The sequence below is a fragment of the Falco biarmicus genome, chromosome 6 (assembly GCF_023638135.1).
Source record: "Falco biarmicus isolate bFalBia1 chromosome 6, bFalBia1.pri, whole genome shotgun sequence".
Taxonomy (NCBI): Eukaryota; Metazoa; Chordata; class Aves; order Falconiformes; family Falconidae; genus Falco; species Falco biarmicus.
Genome location: NC_079293.1, coordinates 1,149,117 through 1,170,000, shown reverse-complemented (window position 1 = coordinate 1,170,000; position 20,884 = coordinate 1,149,117). Strand labels below are relative to the sequence as shown.

At 37.2% G+C, this 20,884-nt stretch overlaps 1 long non-coding RNA gene across 1 annotated transcript in view; it reads left to right on the top strand.

The window, feature by feature from the left end:
• LOC130151665 (uncharacterized) overlaps positions 1-18,952 on the top strand; it is a 103,584-nt gene extending 84,632 nt beyond the window's left edge. Inside the window, exons 2-3 of the long non-coding RNA XR_008822664.1 lie at positions 12,860-12,940; positions 18,867-18,952. This is a non-coding gene — a long non-coding RNA (uncharacterized LOC130151665). The remainder of the gene's footprint in view (positions 1-12,859; positions 12,941-18,866) is intronic.
• Positions 18,953-20,884: the final 1,932 nt, after the last annotated feature.

The window sequence follows — 20,884 nt, the reverse complement described above, 5'->3', positions numbered from 1 at the left end:
GGGAGAGCTCATCTGATTGATTACTTAGCTGTGAAAATGTGCATCCCTATTTTAGATTTTTTTCCCAACCTTTTAAGAAAACCTCTTTCCTTTTTATATCTGCCTCAAGCATCACTCTTTTCTTCCTACCTTTAAAAACATTGAAAAATAAAGAGTAGTGGACAAAAGAATGTGAACAGAGATGAAGAAAAAAACATTAAGATTGAAAAAGGATCAAGCCAGAAAGTAAAAAGAAAGATCAACAATTTTTTCAAGTAATCTTCTGGTTTTGAATAAGGGCTTTATTTCAGTTTAGATGTTCTTTTCTATAAAATCATTCCAGATATTGTGTGCTAAACTGGACAGAGGCTTTAATTTGCACATATTTATAAACTGAAACAAATTCAGTTGTCCTGAAATTTGGCATGCAAGTTCATATTGGAATATTTTTTTAATCAGTTCTTTTGAATTGTTATTTAGGTTTTTAATCTTAAAATGACATGGTTCCTTTGTTTATAATTTTAAAATCCAATTTAATTATCCTTTTATATTTCTGAAATAACCAGATTAGTCATCTGGATTTGTAGGAGTTACTAATGAGGGGTATTTTAAACAGATGGAAAAAATAAGCTTTACTGTGAGCAGACAAGAAAAATTTATTTTATCAAGAGGGTTAGTAAAAAATGTACATAAACTACCCATGTGGTAAAAGAAGAACAGAGTGAAAGAAGGATTCAGGTTAAATGCAGTCCTGCTTTGATGTCATCCAACTTTAAAGCTCTCAGAATAACTAATGTATGTTGAAGGAGAGCTGTGTCTCAGTTTCTTGAGTGTGCCACTGCTATCCAGGTGTGTTAAAAGTAATTGAAATGTTTAAAAATTTGTAACTGATCATTGTAAGATGCTACCTCAGAACTTCATTTGCAACATTTGGAGTCGGTATGCGTAATGTCAGACGGTTTGCACTCTGTTGTTTTATGGCAGTTATCTCTGCCCAGCTTGAAGCCATCGGGTAGGAAGGGGAATGCTTCCAAATGATAAATCCTCCCACCTAAATTTTCAGATAGACTGAACTGCCCTTTGGGTAGGTTTAATATTTTCCATTACAGGAAAAGGAACCTAGAAAACTATGGCAAGATTCAGCTCACAATCACAGACATTTACAATTAAGGTTCCCAAATCCAGCTGCAGTTAGGTTTCTAATGATGCGGTTGACATATGTGCTAGGTGTTAGGCTATCATTAAGTCAGTGGATATATAGTCACTAGGGCTTAGAGAGCCATTCAGTTCACCATAATGCAGATCTTGTACTTGGGAATGAATTATTTTCTGAACATGACCAACTGTTTCGACGAGGGGCCTGATTCAGCTGCCTTCTCACAGGGTCTAGCGGTATCTGATGCGCTGTGGAATGGCCCGCTCTGCAAGTGGGTCTCCTGGTTGTCTTGTGTCATCTTTATGGACCTGTTGGATACAGCTTGATACCCCAGGACATGTCAAATGGCATTAGATACCAATGTGTGATCAACTGAACCAAGCCCCATCGTTCGGGGGCTATTCAGTGTGTCTGCAGACACCTATGTGTACATATGTCACCGTCGGCGTCTTGAGCTCTCACTGAGTTTGTTGTCAAACCAAGATAGCTAAAATCAGGGGAGAGAAATCCTACTGCAAAGGCAAATAGGATGGAAATAAATATAATATATTATAATATAAAATATACCATTTCTCAACTCAGATGCTACCAGCCAGGTAGCTACGAAAAGAGACGTGATCTCAGAAACACCAAAGGGCCATTCCCACCCTTCCCAGGAGTGTTTTGACAGCAGTCACTGATAAATTACACACTATACTAACTTTCTGCCTGTGGCAGAAGTTGCACTCTATTGTATGAGGGTAGATACCCAAGGATCCAGGAGCAGCAAAAGTGCAGAGAGGCAGACCAGCTGGAAAAGTACTTGGGCAATAGGACCTCACCTTGTAGTTTCTGTGCAGTGAATCTCAAGCTCAGGAAAAGTGTCCAAAGAATTACAGCATGAAGAGAGATCTTGTAGGGGTAGTAAAAATGCCCCATTTGAATCTCCTCTATTTATTTTTAGTCTTTTGTTTCCTATATTCAGTGAGAAGCATTAACAGTAAGATAATTTTTCATCCCCTACCACATCAAGGAGTACTCTGTTCCGGTGGCTGGTGTACTGGTTAACAGCCTCTATTAAACATCTCCTTTCCTTTTGAAACTACCTTTACAAAACCTTTAATATCCATTTATATTAATCAAACAACTTGTCAAAAATCCCCTCTTCCTGCATGCTCTGTCCCACTCTCCTTATTCCCCCCCTTTCTCACAGTGGTAACAAAGATGTTCCGAGGTCGTGTTTGTTTTGCTTATAATTAAAAAGAAAGGAAACAGCAAGACAGCACCTTCAGTATAGGATTTATGTCCATGATAGAGGCGGAATTCTTAAATTAAAAATAGTATGCACTAGTGTATGCTGCTTCACACATTACTTCAAGAATCTGCGTGCTAATTAAATATATATATTTATATCTTCTCCTAGGTTCTGTAAATTCTTGCTGACTGCAGTGAAGGTTTTCAGGACTAAACTAGGCACCGGTTTCAGTACTTCTTTGTCATCATGGTCTCAAGGTTATCTACTTTCATATGGGAATTATAATATTTAAAAAGTATCACAATGCAATTATGTATATAAATATATATAGAGAGGTATGGAATAGTTTCTCTCATAGAAATATAATCTAATTTACTTCCAGTTTTCAGGTCTTGGAAGAAGGCCTGAAAAATAGCCACTCTGTATTCAGTTTGTTGGTAGAATGCAAGACAGTTTACAAACCCAACTGTACTTGGTGATGGTTTGAAGAGTGATCACTGTAGGTAAGCATGCAAGTACTTTCTATTAGGAAGTGCTTCCATATCCTTATTAGTATTCACCTGTGAGCTAAGCAGTCATAGTTTGGCATTTGTGCTTTTTTTCCAATGTTACCTATCTGGAAGAGTGAAAAAGAATTGTTAGCTTCAATTTAATATTTTTTAACAGAACTAAGTGGAAAGAAATACTTGGTGAAAAAGGTAGGAGAATGTGATTTTATTTTTATTTTGGAAGAAGTGCCCTGCAAGCAGGGCTATAATTCTTTTACAACAAATCAAATATCCTGCATGTACTGTTAAGGGACAGTATAACACGCTCTTTACTGCTGACTCCTGATGAAGTCCTCCATGGTTGGATTACCAGAAGGCTTCTGTTGCCATACAGTCATATCTATGTGATGCCCTCAGTCTTTGGGCTGCAATTGTAGCTATTCAAGGATGCTCTTTGCAACCAAAGAATTTATTTTGGAAGCTTCAGTGAAATCCTTTCAGAATTTTTTAATTGTGGGAGTGTGCAAAACATACTCTGTTACCCTTGTGTTTAATAGGCAGTAAAACCAAACGAAAACCAAAAGAAAATAGGTTTTTTGGAGAAAACTAGAGCAAAAGCAACGGATAGCTGCTGGTTTTGACTTGGATGAGTATTTTCCTTGGTTCCTTCTGTTCTGAATATGCAGAAACCTTTTAAAAATGAAGCAGTAAATGGTTTATAAAAGACCATTCTTTTTAGTTCAAGGTCTTCTCAAGTTAATATTGAAAAATGTGATTTTAAAAAATGTGTTACCATGTTTTAAAACTAGGACATTAGGCAGGTTAGTTTTTAAAACATATTAAGAGGTTGGGGACAATCCTAAAGGTAAATCTATTAAGTTATTAGTAGAGTTTTTTGAGTTTAGACACTTTTTCTGACATTATTTACCTTTTTCTCTTCCTGGCCTGGAGCTTCTGGAGAGGTTGAAGGCAGCTGATTCCAGATAGCTGCCATGCACATAAAGGGAAATTTTAAGTACCTGCTTAAACTATTTGAAGCAGAACAATAACCTTCAACACTGAGGAAGCTGAAAGAATAGCTATAGATTAAAACTTCTAGATTTTTGTCATGTCATGAACATTTGAGGTTTTGACTCAAAAACAATAGGAAGCACCTGGCTACTACACAAAATAGTTGTAATGGCATGAACTATTTTTATCTTTTGTTTGGACAACCTTGTCTTACAGAACACTGCCAAAAAACAGCTTCAGAAAAGATAGGAACTTATTTCTCTCCCATATAGTTTATTTCAATAGGTAAGCAGCAAAGTTAAATGCTATACTAAGCTAAAATCTTTTTTCCCCTAAAATAAATTATATATGTCATATATATTTAAATGTTATTTAAGACTGCATTTAAAATTATAAAGAATTCAGGCATTGGGCAATATTTGCTTATTTTTAATGTCTCTTCTTTTTATGGTTGCATCTACATTTAATACTGAACATGTAGATAGTTTCCCTTTTAAAGCCATGACTACTGTTCGTCTTCTAACATTTTGTCCTGGTTTCAGCTGGGATAGAGTTAATTTTCTTCTTAGTAGCTGGTGCAGTGCTCTGTTGCAGATTTGATGTGAAAATAATGTTGATAACACACAGATTTTTTAGCTGTTGCTGGGTGATGTTTATACCAAGTCAAGGACTCTTCAGTTCCTTGGGCTGCCAGCGAGAGGGCTGGAGGGACATGGGCAGCTGGGAGGGGAACAGCCAGGACAGGTGACCCAAACTAGCCACAGGGATATTCTGTACTATGGGACATCATGCTCGGTATGTAAACTGGGGAAAGTTGGCCAGGGGCTGCTCGGGGACTGGCTGGGTGTCAGTCAGCAGGTGGTGAACAATTGTATTGTGCATCGCTTGTTTTCTTTCTTCCCTTCCTTTTGGATTTCATTCCTCTCTTCTCCCTCCTTTTCATTATAACTGCTATTATTGTTATTATCATTATTTTTATTTTATTTAATTCCAGTTCTTAAATTATTCTTATCTCAACCCTTGAGTTTTACATTCCTTTCTGATTCTCCTCCTCATCCCTCTGTGGGAGAGTGTGGGGGTGGGACTGAGCGAGCAGCTGCCTGGTACTTAGCTACTGGCTGGGGTTAAACCATGACACATTTCCAAACCTAGTTTGCTTTCAAACTTCACACAAAGCAAATATTGGAAAGGAAGGTCAAATCTAGTAGAAAATCACGATGCATGTGAAATATGCAGTTTTGTGTCCAACATTTGTGGCTTGGTCCTCAAGCTTTGTCACAAATTTGTCCATTTACAGGTACTTCAGGTTTCATTATTTAAAGGATTCTGGAAAGATTTAGTGTCCTCTTCTATTTTTAAGAAAAGAGAATGCATACTTGAAAATGTATCCTCTGCTAGCTGATGTCACTCTCCAGCACAAGAGGCTAAATTAATTTCTATAAGCCCAAGAACATTATGATGGACATGTGTAAGCACTTTTGCTGTCTGACAGTGAGCCTGGGATAGTGCAAGGTAGAAATATACTAATACTTTTTCTGTTTCACATTTTGTAAGGGTTTATAGACATCATAGTCTCCACTAAATTTACACTAAGTCTCACATCCACTAAGTCTTGAAGCTAAGCTATAGCCTAGGGGGAGCAGAACAGACTTCTTATCATAGATCACATAAACTCCAATAGTGCTAAAAAACATTCAGGAGCACCTGCATTGGTTTACACCACATTAATATTTCATACATAGGTTCTATGCTCAGAAACAGGCCTGGATATCAACTTCTCAGACAGAAAATCTGAAATTTCCTGATTTTAGAATACAGAAATTTAAAAGATAAAGAACATAAAGAAGCATTAATGACATAAAACTGCATTCTTGAAGATATTCAGATCTTGACTGTACAAAACCTTGAGTAACGTGATCTGTGTTGGTTATCTGTAGAGTTGGTAGCTGCACCAGATGACTTCCAGAAGTTCCTTCCAACTTAAAAGTATTTTAGCATGTTGCACATTGGAAAAGCTTCTTACAGTTGATAAAATCTAAAATAATAGCAGCAAATCTTATTAGTTTGTGACAAAAGTGGGTTGTGCTATCCAGGGCTTTTCCATCTACCGGAGCATCACCTGCATCTCCTGTATGACATAAAACAACCTCTGTGTGGTTTTAAAGCCCGAGGGAAACTTTTGTGGTGACCTAGTCTGATTGACATCCTTCACCTATTTCTTTCTGGTACACCAGTCATCCCCAGCATTATCAAGGTGTATCCAAACTTGTGTTGATGTCTTTATAGCACCTAGTTAGAAGTGAATATGATACTTTCAGAACTGAATGCCAAGACCACATCTAACCTGAAATATCATTGTTTGCCTCATATGTGTCTCACATAGTCCTACATCTGTGTCAATAAGGAAAAAAAAAAAAAACAAACCTCCAGTTTTTATAGACAGTAGCTCTCCCATGACTGCTCACAAGCCTTGTGGGCTACAGGAAAGGTTTCTGGTATGGCCAGTATGACTGGAAAGGTGGTTGCTTGCTATGTGCAACTGAGAGACTTTACAAGCTGGCTGGTGTCAAGAGTCTGTTTTACATCTCATGGAAGCAGCAGAGGACCTGCTGGGTCAACACAAGACTTCTCTTGCTTAGGCGACTTTTCATGATATTTTTTTTTTTTTCATGCATACCTCAGATGTAATTTTTGAAGTTTAGTCTTAATTTTATTTTCCTGCTCTATCAATATTGTTTTAGAATTCAGTGTGCTTTGTGTTTCTCTTAAGAATAGATATATTTATCTACAAACCTGAGCTCAGCTAAATTAAAAATAGACATATTTATTTACAAATGTTAACTCAACTGCATTAAAGTTTGGGTTGAGAAAATATTGCATCTTTGATGTAGCTTAAACTTTGCCTTCTGGTTTTAATCTGTGGTATTTAGAAATATTCAGAAATACCATTTACACCTTGCAAATTTGCTTGCAATCTGAGGCTGTCCAGAAGTCCACTGGGTTTAGGAAAAAAAATCATAGATAATAAGAAAGCAAGCCTGAAGGGTAGTGTTAAAAGAAACAAATATCTCTAATATTTTTGGCAATTCCTCATGCCAGAAAAACCTAGCAAGGGGAAAAATAACAGCTAGGCTGAACTGACATGTGAATTGGAAAGGCTAGATAGCTGTTATGTTGTGGGTGGGTCCTTCATACTTCTGAAGTTATAATGTTTTTATTTAAAGACCAAATTAGATTTCTAGGCATGTATGGTATTTATCAATTTAAAATTATTGGAGTTCTTCATATTGTTAAGAGTGCTTCACTTTGAAAGAGTGAGGCTTTCCTGTAAATACCAAGTAAATTGCTCTGCAAGTCCAGAATCTTTGATCACCTCTGCATTGAAATGCTTATGAAAGATGCTGTAGTGAAGATGCTGTAGTGTTCCAATAATTTTACAGCTCTCTGATTCATACGCCTAGAACCCCAATAATTTCTAAATTGAATAAGTTTAATTATTTTCAAAATCTGTGTGCAATATTAATTGATTTAAGATCATTCTTCAGCTTTTCATTTTTTAATTTACAGAAAAACCCCAAAACCAAAAAACTCTTATTTTTTCTTTTTTTCTTTTATAAAGACCAGCTCTTTCCTCTGCAGGCCGGGAGACATTATGAGCTAATTCAAACATTTCACTTTTAAAATGGAAATTGAACCAAATTCTCTCCAAATAGCACCGATGATGGCTGGGGGAAAAAGAAGGGGGGGGGGGGGGGGTGGTGGTGGTGGGGGCGGGGGAAATCACGGGCTCAAAAGCCGAGAAAATACAAAGTAAGAGGCTGTCAGTGATCCTTGCTGGGAAAAGTGTGAAGAACAAGAAACATATTGTCACTGTTCAGATGCAGTCAAGGTGAAGTGGGGAGGCTGAATGAAAGTTGCAACAATGTGACAAAAGAGAGACACAGCTCCATTTAGTCGGGCATGGAGGAGAGCAGGAGGCACAGAAGGCTAGTTCACGTGTTGCTTCTAAGCTGATTTTTGCTGTCATTTTATCATACAATTTCAGAAGGAAATGATGTATGCCCTTTTGTATCGCCTGACTTTGCCTTCTAAGAACAAAACTTAGTTACTTTCTCACAAGTGACCTTGTTCTTTTTTTAACACATGGCAGTAGTTTACAATTTACATAACTTCCGGAAGAAAACTCCCATCACTATTGCTTGTTAGCAGTAGAGCCTGCTCTTGCGTTTCTTTCCAAACACATGTGCTGGATGGTCTTTGTTCCCAGTGGGTCACTGCTTCAGAATAAACAAGGGCAAAAAAGAAGCATCCCAGGAGAGGAAGCACTCCAGCCTGCCAGGGTTCCCTGAGGCTCTACCCCCTGTTGCCATGAATCGCACACAGAGATCACCCTGCTTACACTGCCCACCTGGAAACCCACACCTGCCCCTCTGGTCCTGCCTGGGGAGCTAGAACGGGCCCCACATAGGGCCTCACCAAAAGAAAGGGGAGGACATGAGTTTCAAAAATATTACCACCTAAACGGAGTACAGTTACGCTGATGTACGAAAAGAGAAAGGGACTGGGAAATGCACTGCCCTTGTGCAGGTACTTCAGCACTAATGCAGAAATTGCTGTGGAGGCAGGACAAAGAAGCAGCAGACCAGGGAAGAAAGGTTTTAAGTTATTTCACAAGTGTTTTACTAAGGAGGTAGCCTGGAAATGTGGAAAAAATTGGAGATTTGCAAAACACAAAACAAGACATGTTCCGTCATAACGTGTGCACTTTCAGTCATTTAAGAGAAACCGAGTGTAGCCTTTCTGTGTAATATCTTCCACTGGAAAAGCAGGTCTGCATTTTTTGTTGTTTTACTTGTTAAAAGCTGTCAGGTACCTCAGGAGATACTCAGATGACGACAGCTGCTGTGGTTTTGGACAGGGGTTTACAGCTCTCTGCTCCTGATGCTATAGTAGTGGGGCTTGTGACCCTTTTCTGCTGCACCTGTTATCCATATAGCATATGTTTATGTCTCTGTAGTGAAGGGTTTATGCTATCTCAGAAGGTGAGCTCATGCTAGTGTTTGCAGCTGGAGGGCAGCGGATGGTCTCCCTTCAGCTTTGCTTTCAGAGATGTAGCTTCCAGCAGAGGGGTAGGGTGATTTCATAGCACTGTGAAGCCGATATCATCAGTTCAAACACATCTTACCAATGTGGAGACTGAGTTTGGAAGGGCTGCTGTTATTTAGGACACTGTGTTCTCCAATATTTTGAGTGAATCATTAGTCTTAAACATAATTATAAACAAAACTTACAAAGCTAAAAATGTGATTTGGAAATCTGTTAAGAATAATCAGGCTCAAAAACTCCTCCTGGACTTTTTGTGGCCAGTACCTGAACCTATGGGGAGAATGATTTGCTGCTTTGCTGCTGTAACAGGAAACATTTAGTGAAACTGCTATTTCCCTTGTTCCTTTCTATTTAAGGCTCCTCATTTTTTATTTTCTTTCAGTTTTCTTTCTTTATCCCTGCTCCTCACGTTTCTAGCTTTTTTATCCTTTTTTTCTTAGCTTTTCCCCAAACTCATGTTCTTTTTCACTTTACCATCCTAGACTTTCTACTGTTTTTCTATTTGAAATCTTGTAAATCCTTTCCATCTTTCCTGCAGAAACTCCCTGGTGCAAGGCCTTCACAAACCATTGCTACCCTTCTTGCGGTGGCTCACTTCTGGCTGAGATCTTGAGCTGTTACAAAAGTTCTTGTCGGCACTTCTGACAGGAAAATTTGGCAGGGTGTATCTGCCTCTGGTTCAAATGCAGGGTAATTGCATTTCAGCTTTCTGATTACTTGAGATTTTTGAGAGATTTTTGTGGACAATCTCTCTGATTGTCTACTAAGCAATGCACAAACTACAGGGTACGCAAATAGTATTCATGTAATTTTCAAATTTGCATAATCAGTGGTCTCAGACAACAATTAGTATTTCACTAATATCCAAACAAACATAATTTTCCAAATTATACAAAACTCAATCAGAAATTACATTTTCTTGTGTGTAGTGGCCTGTTGGAGGATATCAAATACCTAAGAGAATAAAGATTATTTTTGTTAATTTGAGGATTAGTACTCCCAGCAAGTTTTAATTTACATAGATACAAAAAGAATAAGTAAGTTAAAAATAATTCAATAACTTTTTCTAAGGGTATCTCTTCCTGTTATAGAGTTCGCTGCTACATAACACCAAAAATTTAATTGGCATTTTGGAGTGCTTTTTAAAAAGGTAATCTTTATTGATCTCATTTCAGTGTAGCCTGAATTTTGAGAAACAGTGTTCCAAAAGGTGGGTTGGCAGGTAAATTGGTCCATTATGTGCATTGGTGCATTAGGACCAACGCAAACTGGCGCATTAGGTCGTTCAGAATTAGTGAAAGACAACTGAAAGACCATGCTGGTTTTGACTGGTTCCTCCAGACTGCAGTCCTTCATCTTCAAAAGCAAGAGAGACCTCATATACCATCAATCATCGCTGTTGTGTTTAGTACTCAACAGATTGAAATTTGCTGTTTTCAGATACTACACACCAGTACAAACCCCATTATGTGTGTTACATTTCAATGAGAGAGGAACACTTGACTCTGGTTTGCTGCCTGTAGTTGTTTCAGACACATTTATAAAGAGATGTCTTCCTATGGGAACTATAAATCACACATTACCTTTTAGCTATGCCATATTTTAAAATAATGTTAACATGTTAAAATAAAGGTCTGTGTATTGTTCATAATGCACACACTTTCCTTGCTGTGTTATGTACAGAATAATCCATATACCACCCATACTGGAAGTGGTTATTAAATATGCTGGCTCGGTTTACTTGTAGCTCTAATACACTTCTGTAACGAGGGACTACTTGTAACATCAAAGCATGGGGAGACATTAGCTCTTTTCCCCTATAGCCTCTGACCTGAAAGCTTTGCTTTTTATCTCTATATAAAAGGAAAATATTCTTTTCAAAGAAGCCTGGCTAGAGTGTGGATATTTTCTCCATTGTAGAATAAGAGCCTGTGAAAGTAATCTACAATTTTTCATCTTTGTTCAGAGTATTGTTTCTTTTTGGACATTATGCCTCTTTGAGAGTGAAAACTCTTGCTTTCAAGTAATAGTGACTGGAAAGTGCTTTCTAAATCCTGAGGTACTTCTGTTTTCTGTAACCCTGTAAGTCTGAAGAAAGGCAACCAAACATTTCTATTTTTAAAAGAAATAAAAAGAGACATATTGTGTAAGAGAAAGAAAATAAAGTTTTAGAAATAATTGATACTCAAAATAATGGGTAAGACCCGGAGACAATTAATTATATGCAGGGCTTGTAAGGGAGCCAACATCTGGCAAATCTAAACTCTATATTTTAACTTGCAGATTTTTATTTTTTTTTTTAAAAAAAAAAAGATATTATATAGCAAGTGATGTTTCTCAAGTTGATTTGGGTTTTTAAATCTATGGATTGGATCATCTTTGCTTCTGACTTTGTATGCATCAGATTTTTTTGTGTGATCTATCTTGTCTTGCTTCAGCATTTTAGGATTCTTTACCTTTTGGCTTTTGGATTCTTAACTTGAACTATCTTAGGGAGGATATGGTCTTCAGAAACAGCTAAGTACACACTGTCAGAAAATTTGGCTGATGTATGCACAATTATTTTTGAGTATTGGCTCCCTTGTTCCCAGGCAATCACAGGGAATGGGGCACTGACTTAACCAAACATAGGTGCAGTAAACAGGGAAAGGAAGGATGAGCACAAATGGGCACATCATGTCATGTATTGTTGGTATTCTGCCAGTTATAAATACGTTTCAAGCCTAAATTTTCAATTAACTCCCAAATAATTTCCTAAACCCATAGGCACTGTTAGTATTACAGAAGGTGTACATTCCCATACTTGTATGATCTGGACTCCAAGGTTTCTAATAACATTTGAAACTTTTTTTTTTTACCTGTAATTATTTGTTGCAAGGACTCTTTCCTTAGAATCCTACAAAGAAATATAAGAAAGGGGTCAGTTGTTTTTCTTTATGTAATTATTTATACTAAGTCTATTTTAAAGGTGGGTTTGTTTGAAGCTTTTCTTTTCTTTTTGCCTATTTTCAGTCTATGACACTTAACTGACAGCAGTGTTAAGTCAATGAAAATTCACTGATTTCTTGGATGCTATAAGAAGGTGGGCCTTATAGGTATGAACAGTTCCTGTGATGTGGGTGTTTTACAGTTTAACCTGGGCTTAATTGCTTTTCCACACACATTCTAAAAATTGCTTAGTCAGAGGAAGGGTAGCACAGTCTGATTCTGATATAATGGCATAAGTAAAAAAAAATTAAAAAAAAAAAGCTACTCAATTTTCTCTGCAAGATTTCATATGAATAAATTAGTTTCAGACTTTCTTCTGCTGGAAATAAGCTGAAACACTTGTTATGATTTTTAATAAAGGCGCATCATTTTGTTATACCTGTAGAATTGCAGACTAGCATATATTTTCAAGCATAAATATATTTATCTAAAACATTACAGAACTGCATTAGTGTATGTTCTATAAAGCGTCCTGTTGCATTTTTTAAATAAATTGTTTTTCTTTGTTTTTGAACTAAACAGAGAAAACTTTTTCTTGCAGAGTTAATTTCCTTGATAGGAGGCACATATGCGTCAAGTTACACATATTGTATCCCTGTGTTAGACATAATAGCATCTATGTCCCTAGTATGCTTTCCAGGAATCTCATAAACAGAAAGTAAGATGGAGAAGGAAAGAGCAGCATTTGTGGGTTGGCTTTTTTCCCCAGACTGTAATAATCAAAATCTTAGAAAATTCAAAATATTTTTCAAAATGTAAATGTGAGTAAATGACGTGTTACACTTGTCTAGATAGTTAAAAGAATCTGAAACCTTCTGCCAAAAATTATTATTTTAGCTTGCATTCAACTAATATGCCAACTTATGGTTACTTACATTTTACTCCTGTTTGCTACAGGTGACATGGGTGAATATCAGACAGCTCATTATGGAGACAAGCATGCTGCATTCCCAAAGTAGGATGACAGAACAAGTCATGGTATGTATTGTAATTTCAGTGCTACGATACATCTTCAAGCTGTCTGAGGTAAAATGCTTACTAAGCACTGCATTGGGGCTGTCAGATTGCTTCATGGGGTGGTAATTAAATTGAGGCAGTTCTACCGTTCATGTTGTGGAACTAAGCCAGAATTATCTGTAACCTAAAAATATTCTACTGTAGATTGCCTGTTGTAGCAGGAACACATCTTTTTGCATATATATTCTCTGTCGTGGAAAACATCCTATTTCTCACTGGTTTTTCTCACGTCCATTGGCTGCAGGGGAGGAGAGCTGTTTTGTCGCTGTACTGGTTTAAGTCTGATGGAAACTGGTCATCAAAGCTGGTATCTCGTTTAAGACTGCAGACACTTGGGCTGGGTTCCAGTTGTGTCTAATGGGGATAAAGGATTGACGGTCGTTGTGGCCAAAGATGACGTTAAAGTCTCCTGCCTGATTTACGGTGTTCTCAGCCCTTATATAATTTAGCATAGCCAGGGGCCCGCTGGGCTGCAGTGGCTGTTGCCTCAGAAATAAAGCTCAGTGCATGTGAGGAGGCAATGTGATAAACGAAGAGGGAGATGCTTCTGGTTGTTTCTGGAGACTAGCTGCATGTTTAAAATGCGCAGGAGCTGCCGTGCTGGGTGAAACCAAGGATCCTGTCAGCTCAGCAGTCTGTCTTTGGCAGTGCTCTGGTATTCTGCCCTGAAAATCAGTGCTAATCCGGAGTGACCCCGGCTCTGATGCAGCGCCCTGGGTGGAGCATCCTAGCACTGCCAGAGTGTCCTCCTATGGAAATACTATCTCGCTCATGTTCTTCCTGAGACAGGGTGATGAAAATTGCAGAAAGCATTAGTGATACAGGCACAAAATGGTCTTATACAGCAGCATGAATGTGTTCTTGTTTTCTTCTCTGCTTGTTTCTTAGTGAATCCGGACTTTCTGAAATTTATAAGGTACCTAAAAGCTTGTAGTGAGATAGGCATACACATGCAAAACAGGTTTTGAGTGTACAATGTGGAGGAACTGTTAATGGGTTATCTGGAAATAGATGATATCTCCTGCAAAAACTATAGTTAAAGTTGTTCTTTTCTTGATGAAACAGTGGTAAATGTGAATGTACGATGAGAAATGCTGAAAATCACTGTTGCAAGATTCAGAACATGATAAGAAAAGGTTGTAAGGAGAAAACAATGTCTTGAAAAAATGTGCTGTAACGCTTGTCCCTTTCCAAACTAAAAAAAAAAACAAAACAACAAACCAACAACAACTACGGAAGTACTTAAACTGATGTTCAATAAATAGATACATTAACCAGGAATCTGTTAGAAAGGAAAGAAGTTGCGAAGGGTGACTTTACTCCATGGGCTCTCAGTTCATCAGGGTCTACCCACAGCCAGAAGAGAGAGAGAGAGAGAGATGGATTCCTATGGGGTAATTCAGAATAAGAATCTCAACTGACTGGGCTCTCACCTTGAAGCATAATTTGTCATCAAAGGATATTGTGACAGGAGACAGTGCAACTGTTTCATTAACAAGATTTCTTATACTGTTCTCTGATTATGAAAAGGCTTTTTATTGTTGAAATCTGCAGTTTGATTTTTTTGTTTAATATATGTATGAATCTGGCTCAAATATCTTGTACTCACGAATATGACTTTTGGAAGATACAATTTTCCTTATTAATTCATAATTTCCCTCTGATTATTGAATTTTGAAGCACGTTTTCTCCTTGCTTATTTGTCGGGATTTTTTGCCTCTGGTAAACCACGCTATATACATGTTCACATCCTTTGATTTTACTGCTGTTTTTCCTGGTCCCCTTGTTATATTTGCTTTCTTCTGTTTGATCTATTATACTCAATGAACAACGGTTTCCACTTAGACTACACTTTATGCTTGTTCGATTTTTAAATAGTGTATCATAATGGCATTGGTGATATTACACTGAAGTCCCTCGTCCTGCAAAGGCTGATTTGTGTTATTCACTTTGTGCAATGTGAACAGTCCCTTTGGAGTTTAAGAGTTACACGCATGGACGTGAAGCTTTGTGTGCTAATTGGTTTTAGTGGGCTCATTTTCAGTATAACAAAGCCCCATTTTAAGGACTGTTGCTCAAATCTGAAAATGCACTTTTCACTGGAAACAATTGTAAAAAATATGTCCTCAGCTGGGAACCTAGAGAATGGAATTTTAATTTGGAGTAAATTAAGCATTTATCTTGAGGGATACCTGTTGACCAGCCATATTTTATGGCTATCTGACAATCTTCTATACTTTTGAAACATAGAAATAACTATTTTTGTAGTAATGCTTTTACAGTTGCATTTCATAGCATAAAGCATGAAGCAGTATAAGTGATGCATTTGATTTTTTTCCCCACATTCATCTACTCAGAAGAAAGCAGCTAGAATAACAGGCAGTAATTAGCTTTCATCCAAATTACGTATGAAATTTTAGTCTGTAGACTCATTGGGCCTATGTCAGCCTGAAGATTAAAGGCTTCTTAACTGCATAGTGACACAGCGGGCTGAGCAAGCTGTGAAGGAGCTGGTGGGGTTTGTTGTATAATAACTGATACGTGGATCACTGGAAGAGTCTGGATTTCTGTGTCCAATCCAGACAAACAGAAGTCTACCTCATTGTATCCATCTGTTTTACTAGATCACCACAAACTGGGGTCCACAATGTAGCTGACACAATTTCTGTGGTGCTGGAAATACATTATTTATTGAGATGTTAGATGCATACACCCCAATAACTGCTTTTGGCAGCATGCTACAGCTTACTAATTAATTTGGTTGCCTTTTGGACAGATTTTGTTTGCTGCTGTGGATACAATCAATGGATTTCAGGTGTTCTACAGTCAAGGCAACAGCTGTGCATAATGTGCTCTGAAGTTGTATTGAGATTATCCTTCAAGCTTGGTTATTAGCACAAGCAGGAAAATATTCTAAAGCATTTATAGAGAGCCTGTAAGCAGTGAACTGTATTGTCCTCCACTGGAGGAAACCTAAACATATCCAAGCAAAAACGAATTGACCTCAGATAACAACTCCACCTTCTCATCTTGGGACAGTCAAAAATTTCTTCAGCTGTAGCAGACTGCCATCGTGGCTTTCCATCACCTAGTATCCAGGATGCCAATCTTCAATTAGTCTTTAACACTTTAATGCCTTAAATTACTTATTCCTTCTGTCAAACCTACCATTTGCATCTGATTTAAAATAATTTCCGTTTCTAACCAGTCTGTGAGTTCAACTAGTTGTTTTTTTCTTTACTTGTAAATAAAACTAGGTCAATTCCAGTTCAGTTCAGGTACAAAATGAGTTAGATGGTGCAGATATCACTGCTGTAACATAGAAGATGTTTGGCCATCTGGAGACCACAACATGCCCTCAGACTGGACAAAGGGAGGTTCCCAGCAGGCTCACTTTCTCAGTTAGTATGAAAGAGTACTAAATAGGAAGTTTAGTGAATAATATTTCATATTTAAGTTTGATGCTTTTTTTCTGTTTCTTAAAGACATGTTCTGAAGAATCCTGGGTTGAGGGAGGAGGAGGAGAAGATACAAATTTATAGTTCATGTCTGTTATTTGTGCCTAGAGTCTTTCCTGTTGGAAAGAAGAAAGGATGGGCAGATTCAATGGGTACCATATTTTGGATAATTTCATCTCTCCACGTTAATTTTCAAAATATTGATGAGTTTGGATAATATTTCAATGAATCAGCTTTGCAGAAATATCATCAATGCAAGTAATGGTGATAGGAGCTCAGCGGTTAAACAGACTTAGAAAAATGTTTTGAGGGTAATATGGGATACACTGTTATGGGTGTCCTGGTAGCAGATCCTTTATTTATATCACAAACTTGACTGGACTTCATAAGAATGGAAGTCTATACTTTTGTATCTTTTAAATCAAAGACGTAGCAAGACATACTGGAAATAGTACTCTTGAGTTTTAATAGCCTCTCTAAAACATTGCCAGTGATAGGTTGTGCAATTCTTTTAGCTTCCATGTTCCCCTTATGTCGTTTGCCCAATAAGGATGAACTAGAAATTTTATTAGAAATACTGTGAGTACCATTGCACTTCAAAATTTCTTTAAATGAAATCAGAAGGTGTTTTCTCCTAATAGATACTTTGCAGACAGAAATCAATTAGTCTGATAGTGTTACTGTTCTCCAAAATGGAATTGTATTGTACCAGTTTGATGTCTTATAATTGCACACTCTATGGTTCTGTGACTCTTATCTCTCCCTTAGTCTGTGAATTTGAAACCATCAGGAAGATGTCAGATTGGTATGAGTATTCTTCAGTGATAAGAACCGTAATTGTTGTAGGGAGACTTCTTAATCTTGGGTCACTCAAATCCCTTTTAAAGACAGCAGGTGCTCTCCAGAACAAGCATTAACAAGAAGAGATTATGAGGTAACCTGTTGTTCTTTATATCTCAGCATCTTATGACAAAGCTTACCATCAGCCAGTGTGTTCAGCAGCCAGTCACTACAGTGAAAAAAATCAAATGTGACTCAGGAAGGGACTAACGTTTTCAATACTAAAGGGTAGATTAATTTTAAAGGCTGAAAACTGAGAACTGTTACAGAGATATTTATATCAGATAATTACAGGAGTCAACTATAAAAGCAAGAAACAAAATAGCAGAGGGTAAAAAAAATGGAGCTGCAGATATCCAGTGTGATGCAATCAGAAAGAAATTCTGCTTCCTCAGAAATCAAAATCCAAACCTGAGTCTTGCCAGATTTGTGTCATGTTGCAACTTTCTTTTTCATTCTACCCCCCATCTTCCCTACTGTGGCAAATATAGTGAAAGCGAGTTAGTCATTCATATTATCAGACTCTAGCATGCTAATAGTGTGACTTCATACCTATATGCTTGTGCTGTTGGCTGCTTATCATTTACAGGGTGAACTCGTGAAGCTGAATGTGCTCAGGGTCTAACAGAGCTCTCCCAAGTATGATCACAGTGGAGCAGAACTGTCTGTTATTTTCAGCTCCCAAACTTTTATGAATTTCTGGATCCAAATACCAACTACATTTTGTTACAATAAGATTTCGCTATCTAATCCTGTCCATTTCCATCAAGATCATGATGCAAAATTATTTGAGTAGAGTAAAGCACGTCTATGGCAGTCTTTGTGAGGTCGAGAATTAAGCATAGGATAAATCACTGCATTCAAATAATAAAGCCCACTTTCAAAAGCAATTCATGAAAAGATTTTTTGAAGGTATTTTGATGCAGGAGTGTACTTAGCACTTTCTAAGAGCACGCTAATCTCAGTGAGTGTTAGGGACTTAACCCTTCTTCATTCTACTTTGAAAAAAAATCAGCTAGGTGCCTATCTCTGCCTCTAAGTTCCAAAATACTTTTTTAAAAATCTGGCCTTTGATAACCCAAATCCCCTTGCCTTTTAGTAAGGCTTTTCATCCTGAATTCTAGATCCTCATAGGTTTTGAAGGTCTCACTCTCTTAAATTAAAATGTAAGTTAAAGGCCCAGGTACTTCTGAAAAGCTGAACCTTGGTGCTCAGGTCACTTCTGAAAATGAATGTTTGACTACTAATCCCCTCAGGTACTTGTGAAATATTTTCCTGTCACATCTGAGAAACTGTTCTAGATGAATTTACTTTGTTATACACTTGCTTTGTCCTGAAGACTGCCTATCAAGTTTGTGTAATATTGTAGATAATATTTAAATGTTTTTTTTCCAAGAAGAATGACAATATTTGGTGGTTTTTTTTAAACTGAAAAATTGTAAGTAGAACAAAAATATATATTTATGCCTTCAGCAGGCAAATGTTTTTTTTAATGGAATTTAAATAAATGGAATTTTTATGATGAAAAAAGCAACAGTAAAAGCAGTGATTATGTTTTTCATAGCTCATTTGCCTCCCTTGCCCTGCAGATCTTGTACAGAAGGAAAATGAGATCCCTGGTGAAGCCTACAATGTCAATGACTCTGAAGAAGGACTCAGAGACCCATTGGTGTTTAATGACCCTTATTGGCCTCCACAAAAGAAACTGGTATGATCTACTAAAAGAGACATATGGTTCTTTAGAAATATAGAGGAACACAGTTTTCTTCATGGGTAAACACTGTAGTCAAGCATTTCTAAACACTGCCTGGTTTTAGATGACTGCTCTTAAAACGGCTGTCCAAATTTGGTGAGGAATTGCATTAATTTTTCATTAGTACTTGACCAACAACAGAAGTATTTTACCAATACCACAATCATGAACTTTTAATGCTATTTTTAGTCTGCAGTATCATATCAAACTAAACAAAACACAACTGATAAGAAAGCTAAACAAAACAATGAAGAGCAGCTAGACTGTTTTATCAGGCATGGGCACATTATATAACGCAATCACGTGATATCCCAAAGTTATAGGTAAGTGTTGGAACACGATAATGTTTCTGTATTAATTCCTTCATTAAAGTAAAATACATATTGTGAGAATCTTTATTGCAACTGGAGATGAGACAGTGGCAACTGAGGGAGATTGAAGTAGCAAGTGAAGGAAGGGAAGGGAAGGGAAGGGAAGGGAAGATGAAAAGAAAAGCAAGAAGGGGAAAGAATGAAAAATAACGGGAAACCTCAACATTTAATGGCAAAAGAAAACAAAAAAATCATTTCACAATGAAGAAAACAGTACTGGAGATTCAGCTAGGATGATATAAGAAACAAATAGAAAAAAACATACTGCAGTCATATCACAGAATAAACTATAATTTATTATAATATATATATATTATATATATGTATTATATAATAAATATATAGGACTAGAACCTATTGTATGAGTAGACTTCAGCTGCAGGCAGTGATAAAATGCTGAATATACCTTAAATGCTCAGTAGATACTCCGATGTAGAAAAATTCTGATGGGCAATGTATTTTTTGCTTCTTTCTCTAACGTGTCCCCAGAAAAAGAGCATCTGTATGACAGACACACCACTGATATCTTTCACTGGCTTTAGAGATGCTGTACTTGGGGTAAAACACAAGTACAGAGTCTCTGTTTCAGTTTCTTTAAGGGGTGTGCTTATTTTCTAACCTTGAACCATCCAGAGGAGGAAATACATTGAGCTGTTGGATTTGTTCTAGTGACTAATTTATCTTTTCACACGCATTTGTGAAAACAATATGATTGGTTCTTCTAGCTTATAACTTTTTCCTACTTTAGTATACTTCTCAATGCTCTTTACAAGGGGTGGAATTGAATCTGGCCATTTTTTAAAAGTTCCATGAGAAGTAACAATTTACGTAAACCAAGATTCCTCTTGAATATCAATTTAGCAGCTTGAAGTAATGTACTTGTCATATGGGAATATTGATATGAAAGGAAAAATGGCATGGATATATAAGAAATTAAACTAACTGCCTGTGTAGAGGTATCAAAAAGCACAGTGATGAATACTCTGAAATGTTTGTTGCAAGATCCTACCACTATACAGTCATCAGAGATGAAAATGGTGAAATATATTTTTTTCTAATACCATCCCAATGATTTAGAAAAACTGTAATATATGTAGAATATGTAGGACATGCTACATGTGCATGGTCCAGCTCAGATTTTGCAGTATGGGAGGGCTAAGAGGAATAGAGTAGGTGCATCTGCCTCACACTGTGACTGCAGAAGCAGGAAAAAAGTCTAGTGGGTAATGTCAGAAATTCTGACTTTCCTACAATGGGGCTGATGAAATGCAAAGCAGGGACAGTGCCCTGTAAAGGAGCCAAGTCATTTATTCTTCCTGGCAAAGCAAGAGAAAAGCAAGAGAAATTGTGATTCTCTGAGTCCCAATAAGACCTTTTACCCTATTTTGCTAATGTAAAGGGCTTTAGGGTGGATTTGCATTCACTTTTGAGCCCCTTTGCACTACTAGAGAGTTTAAACTTGACATTCCAAGCCAGAATTTGT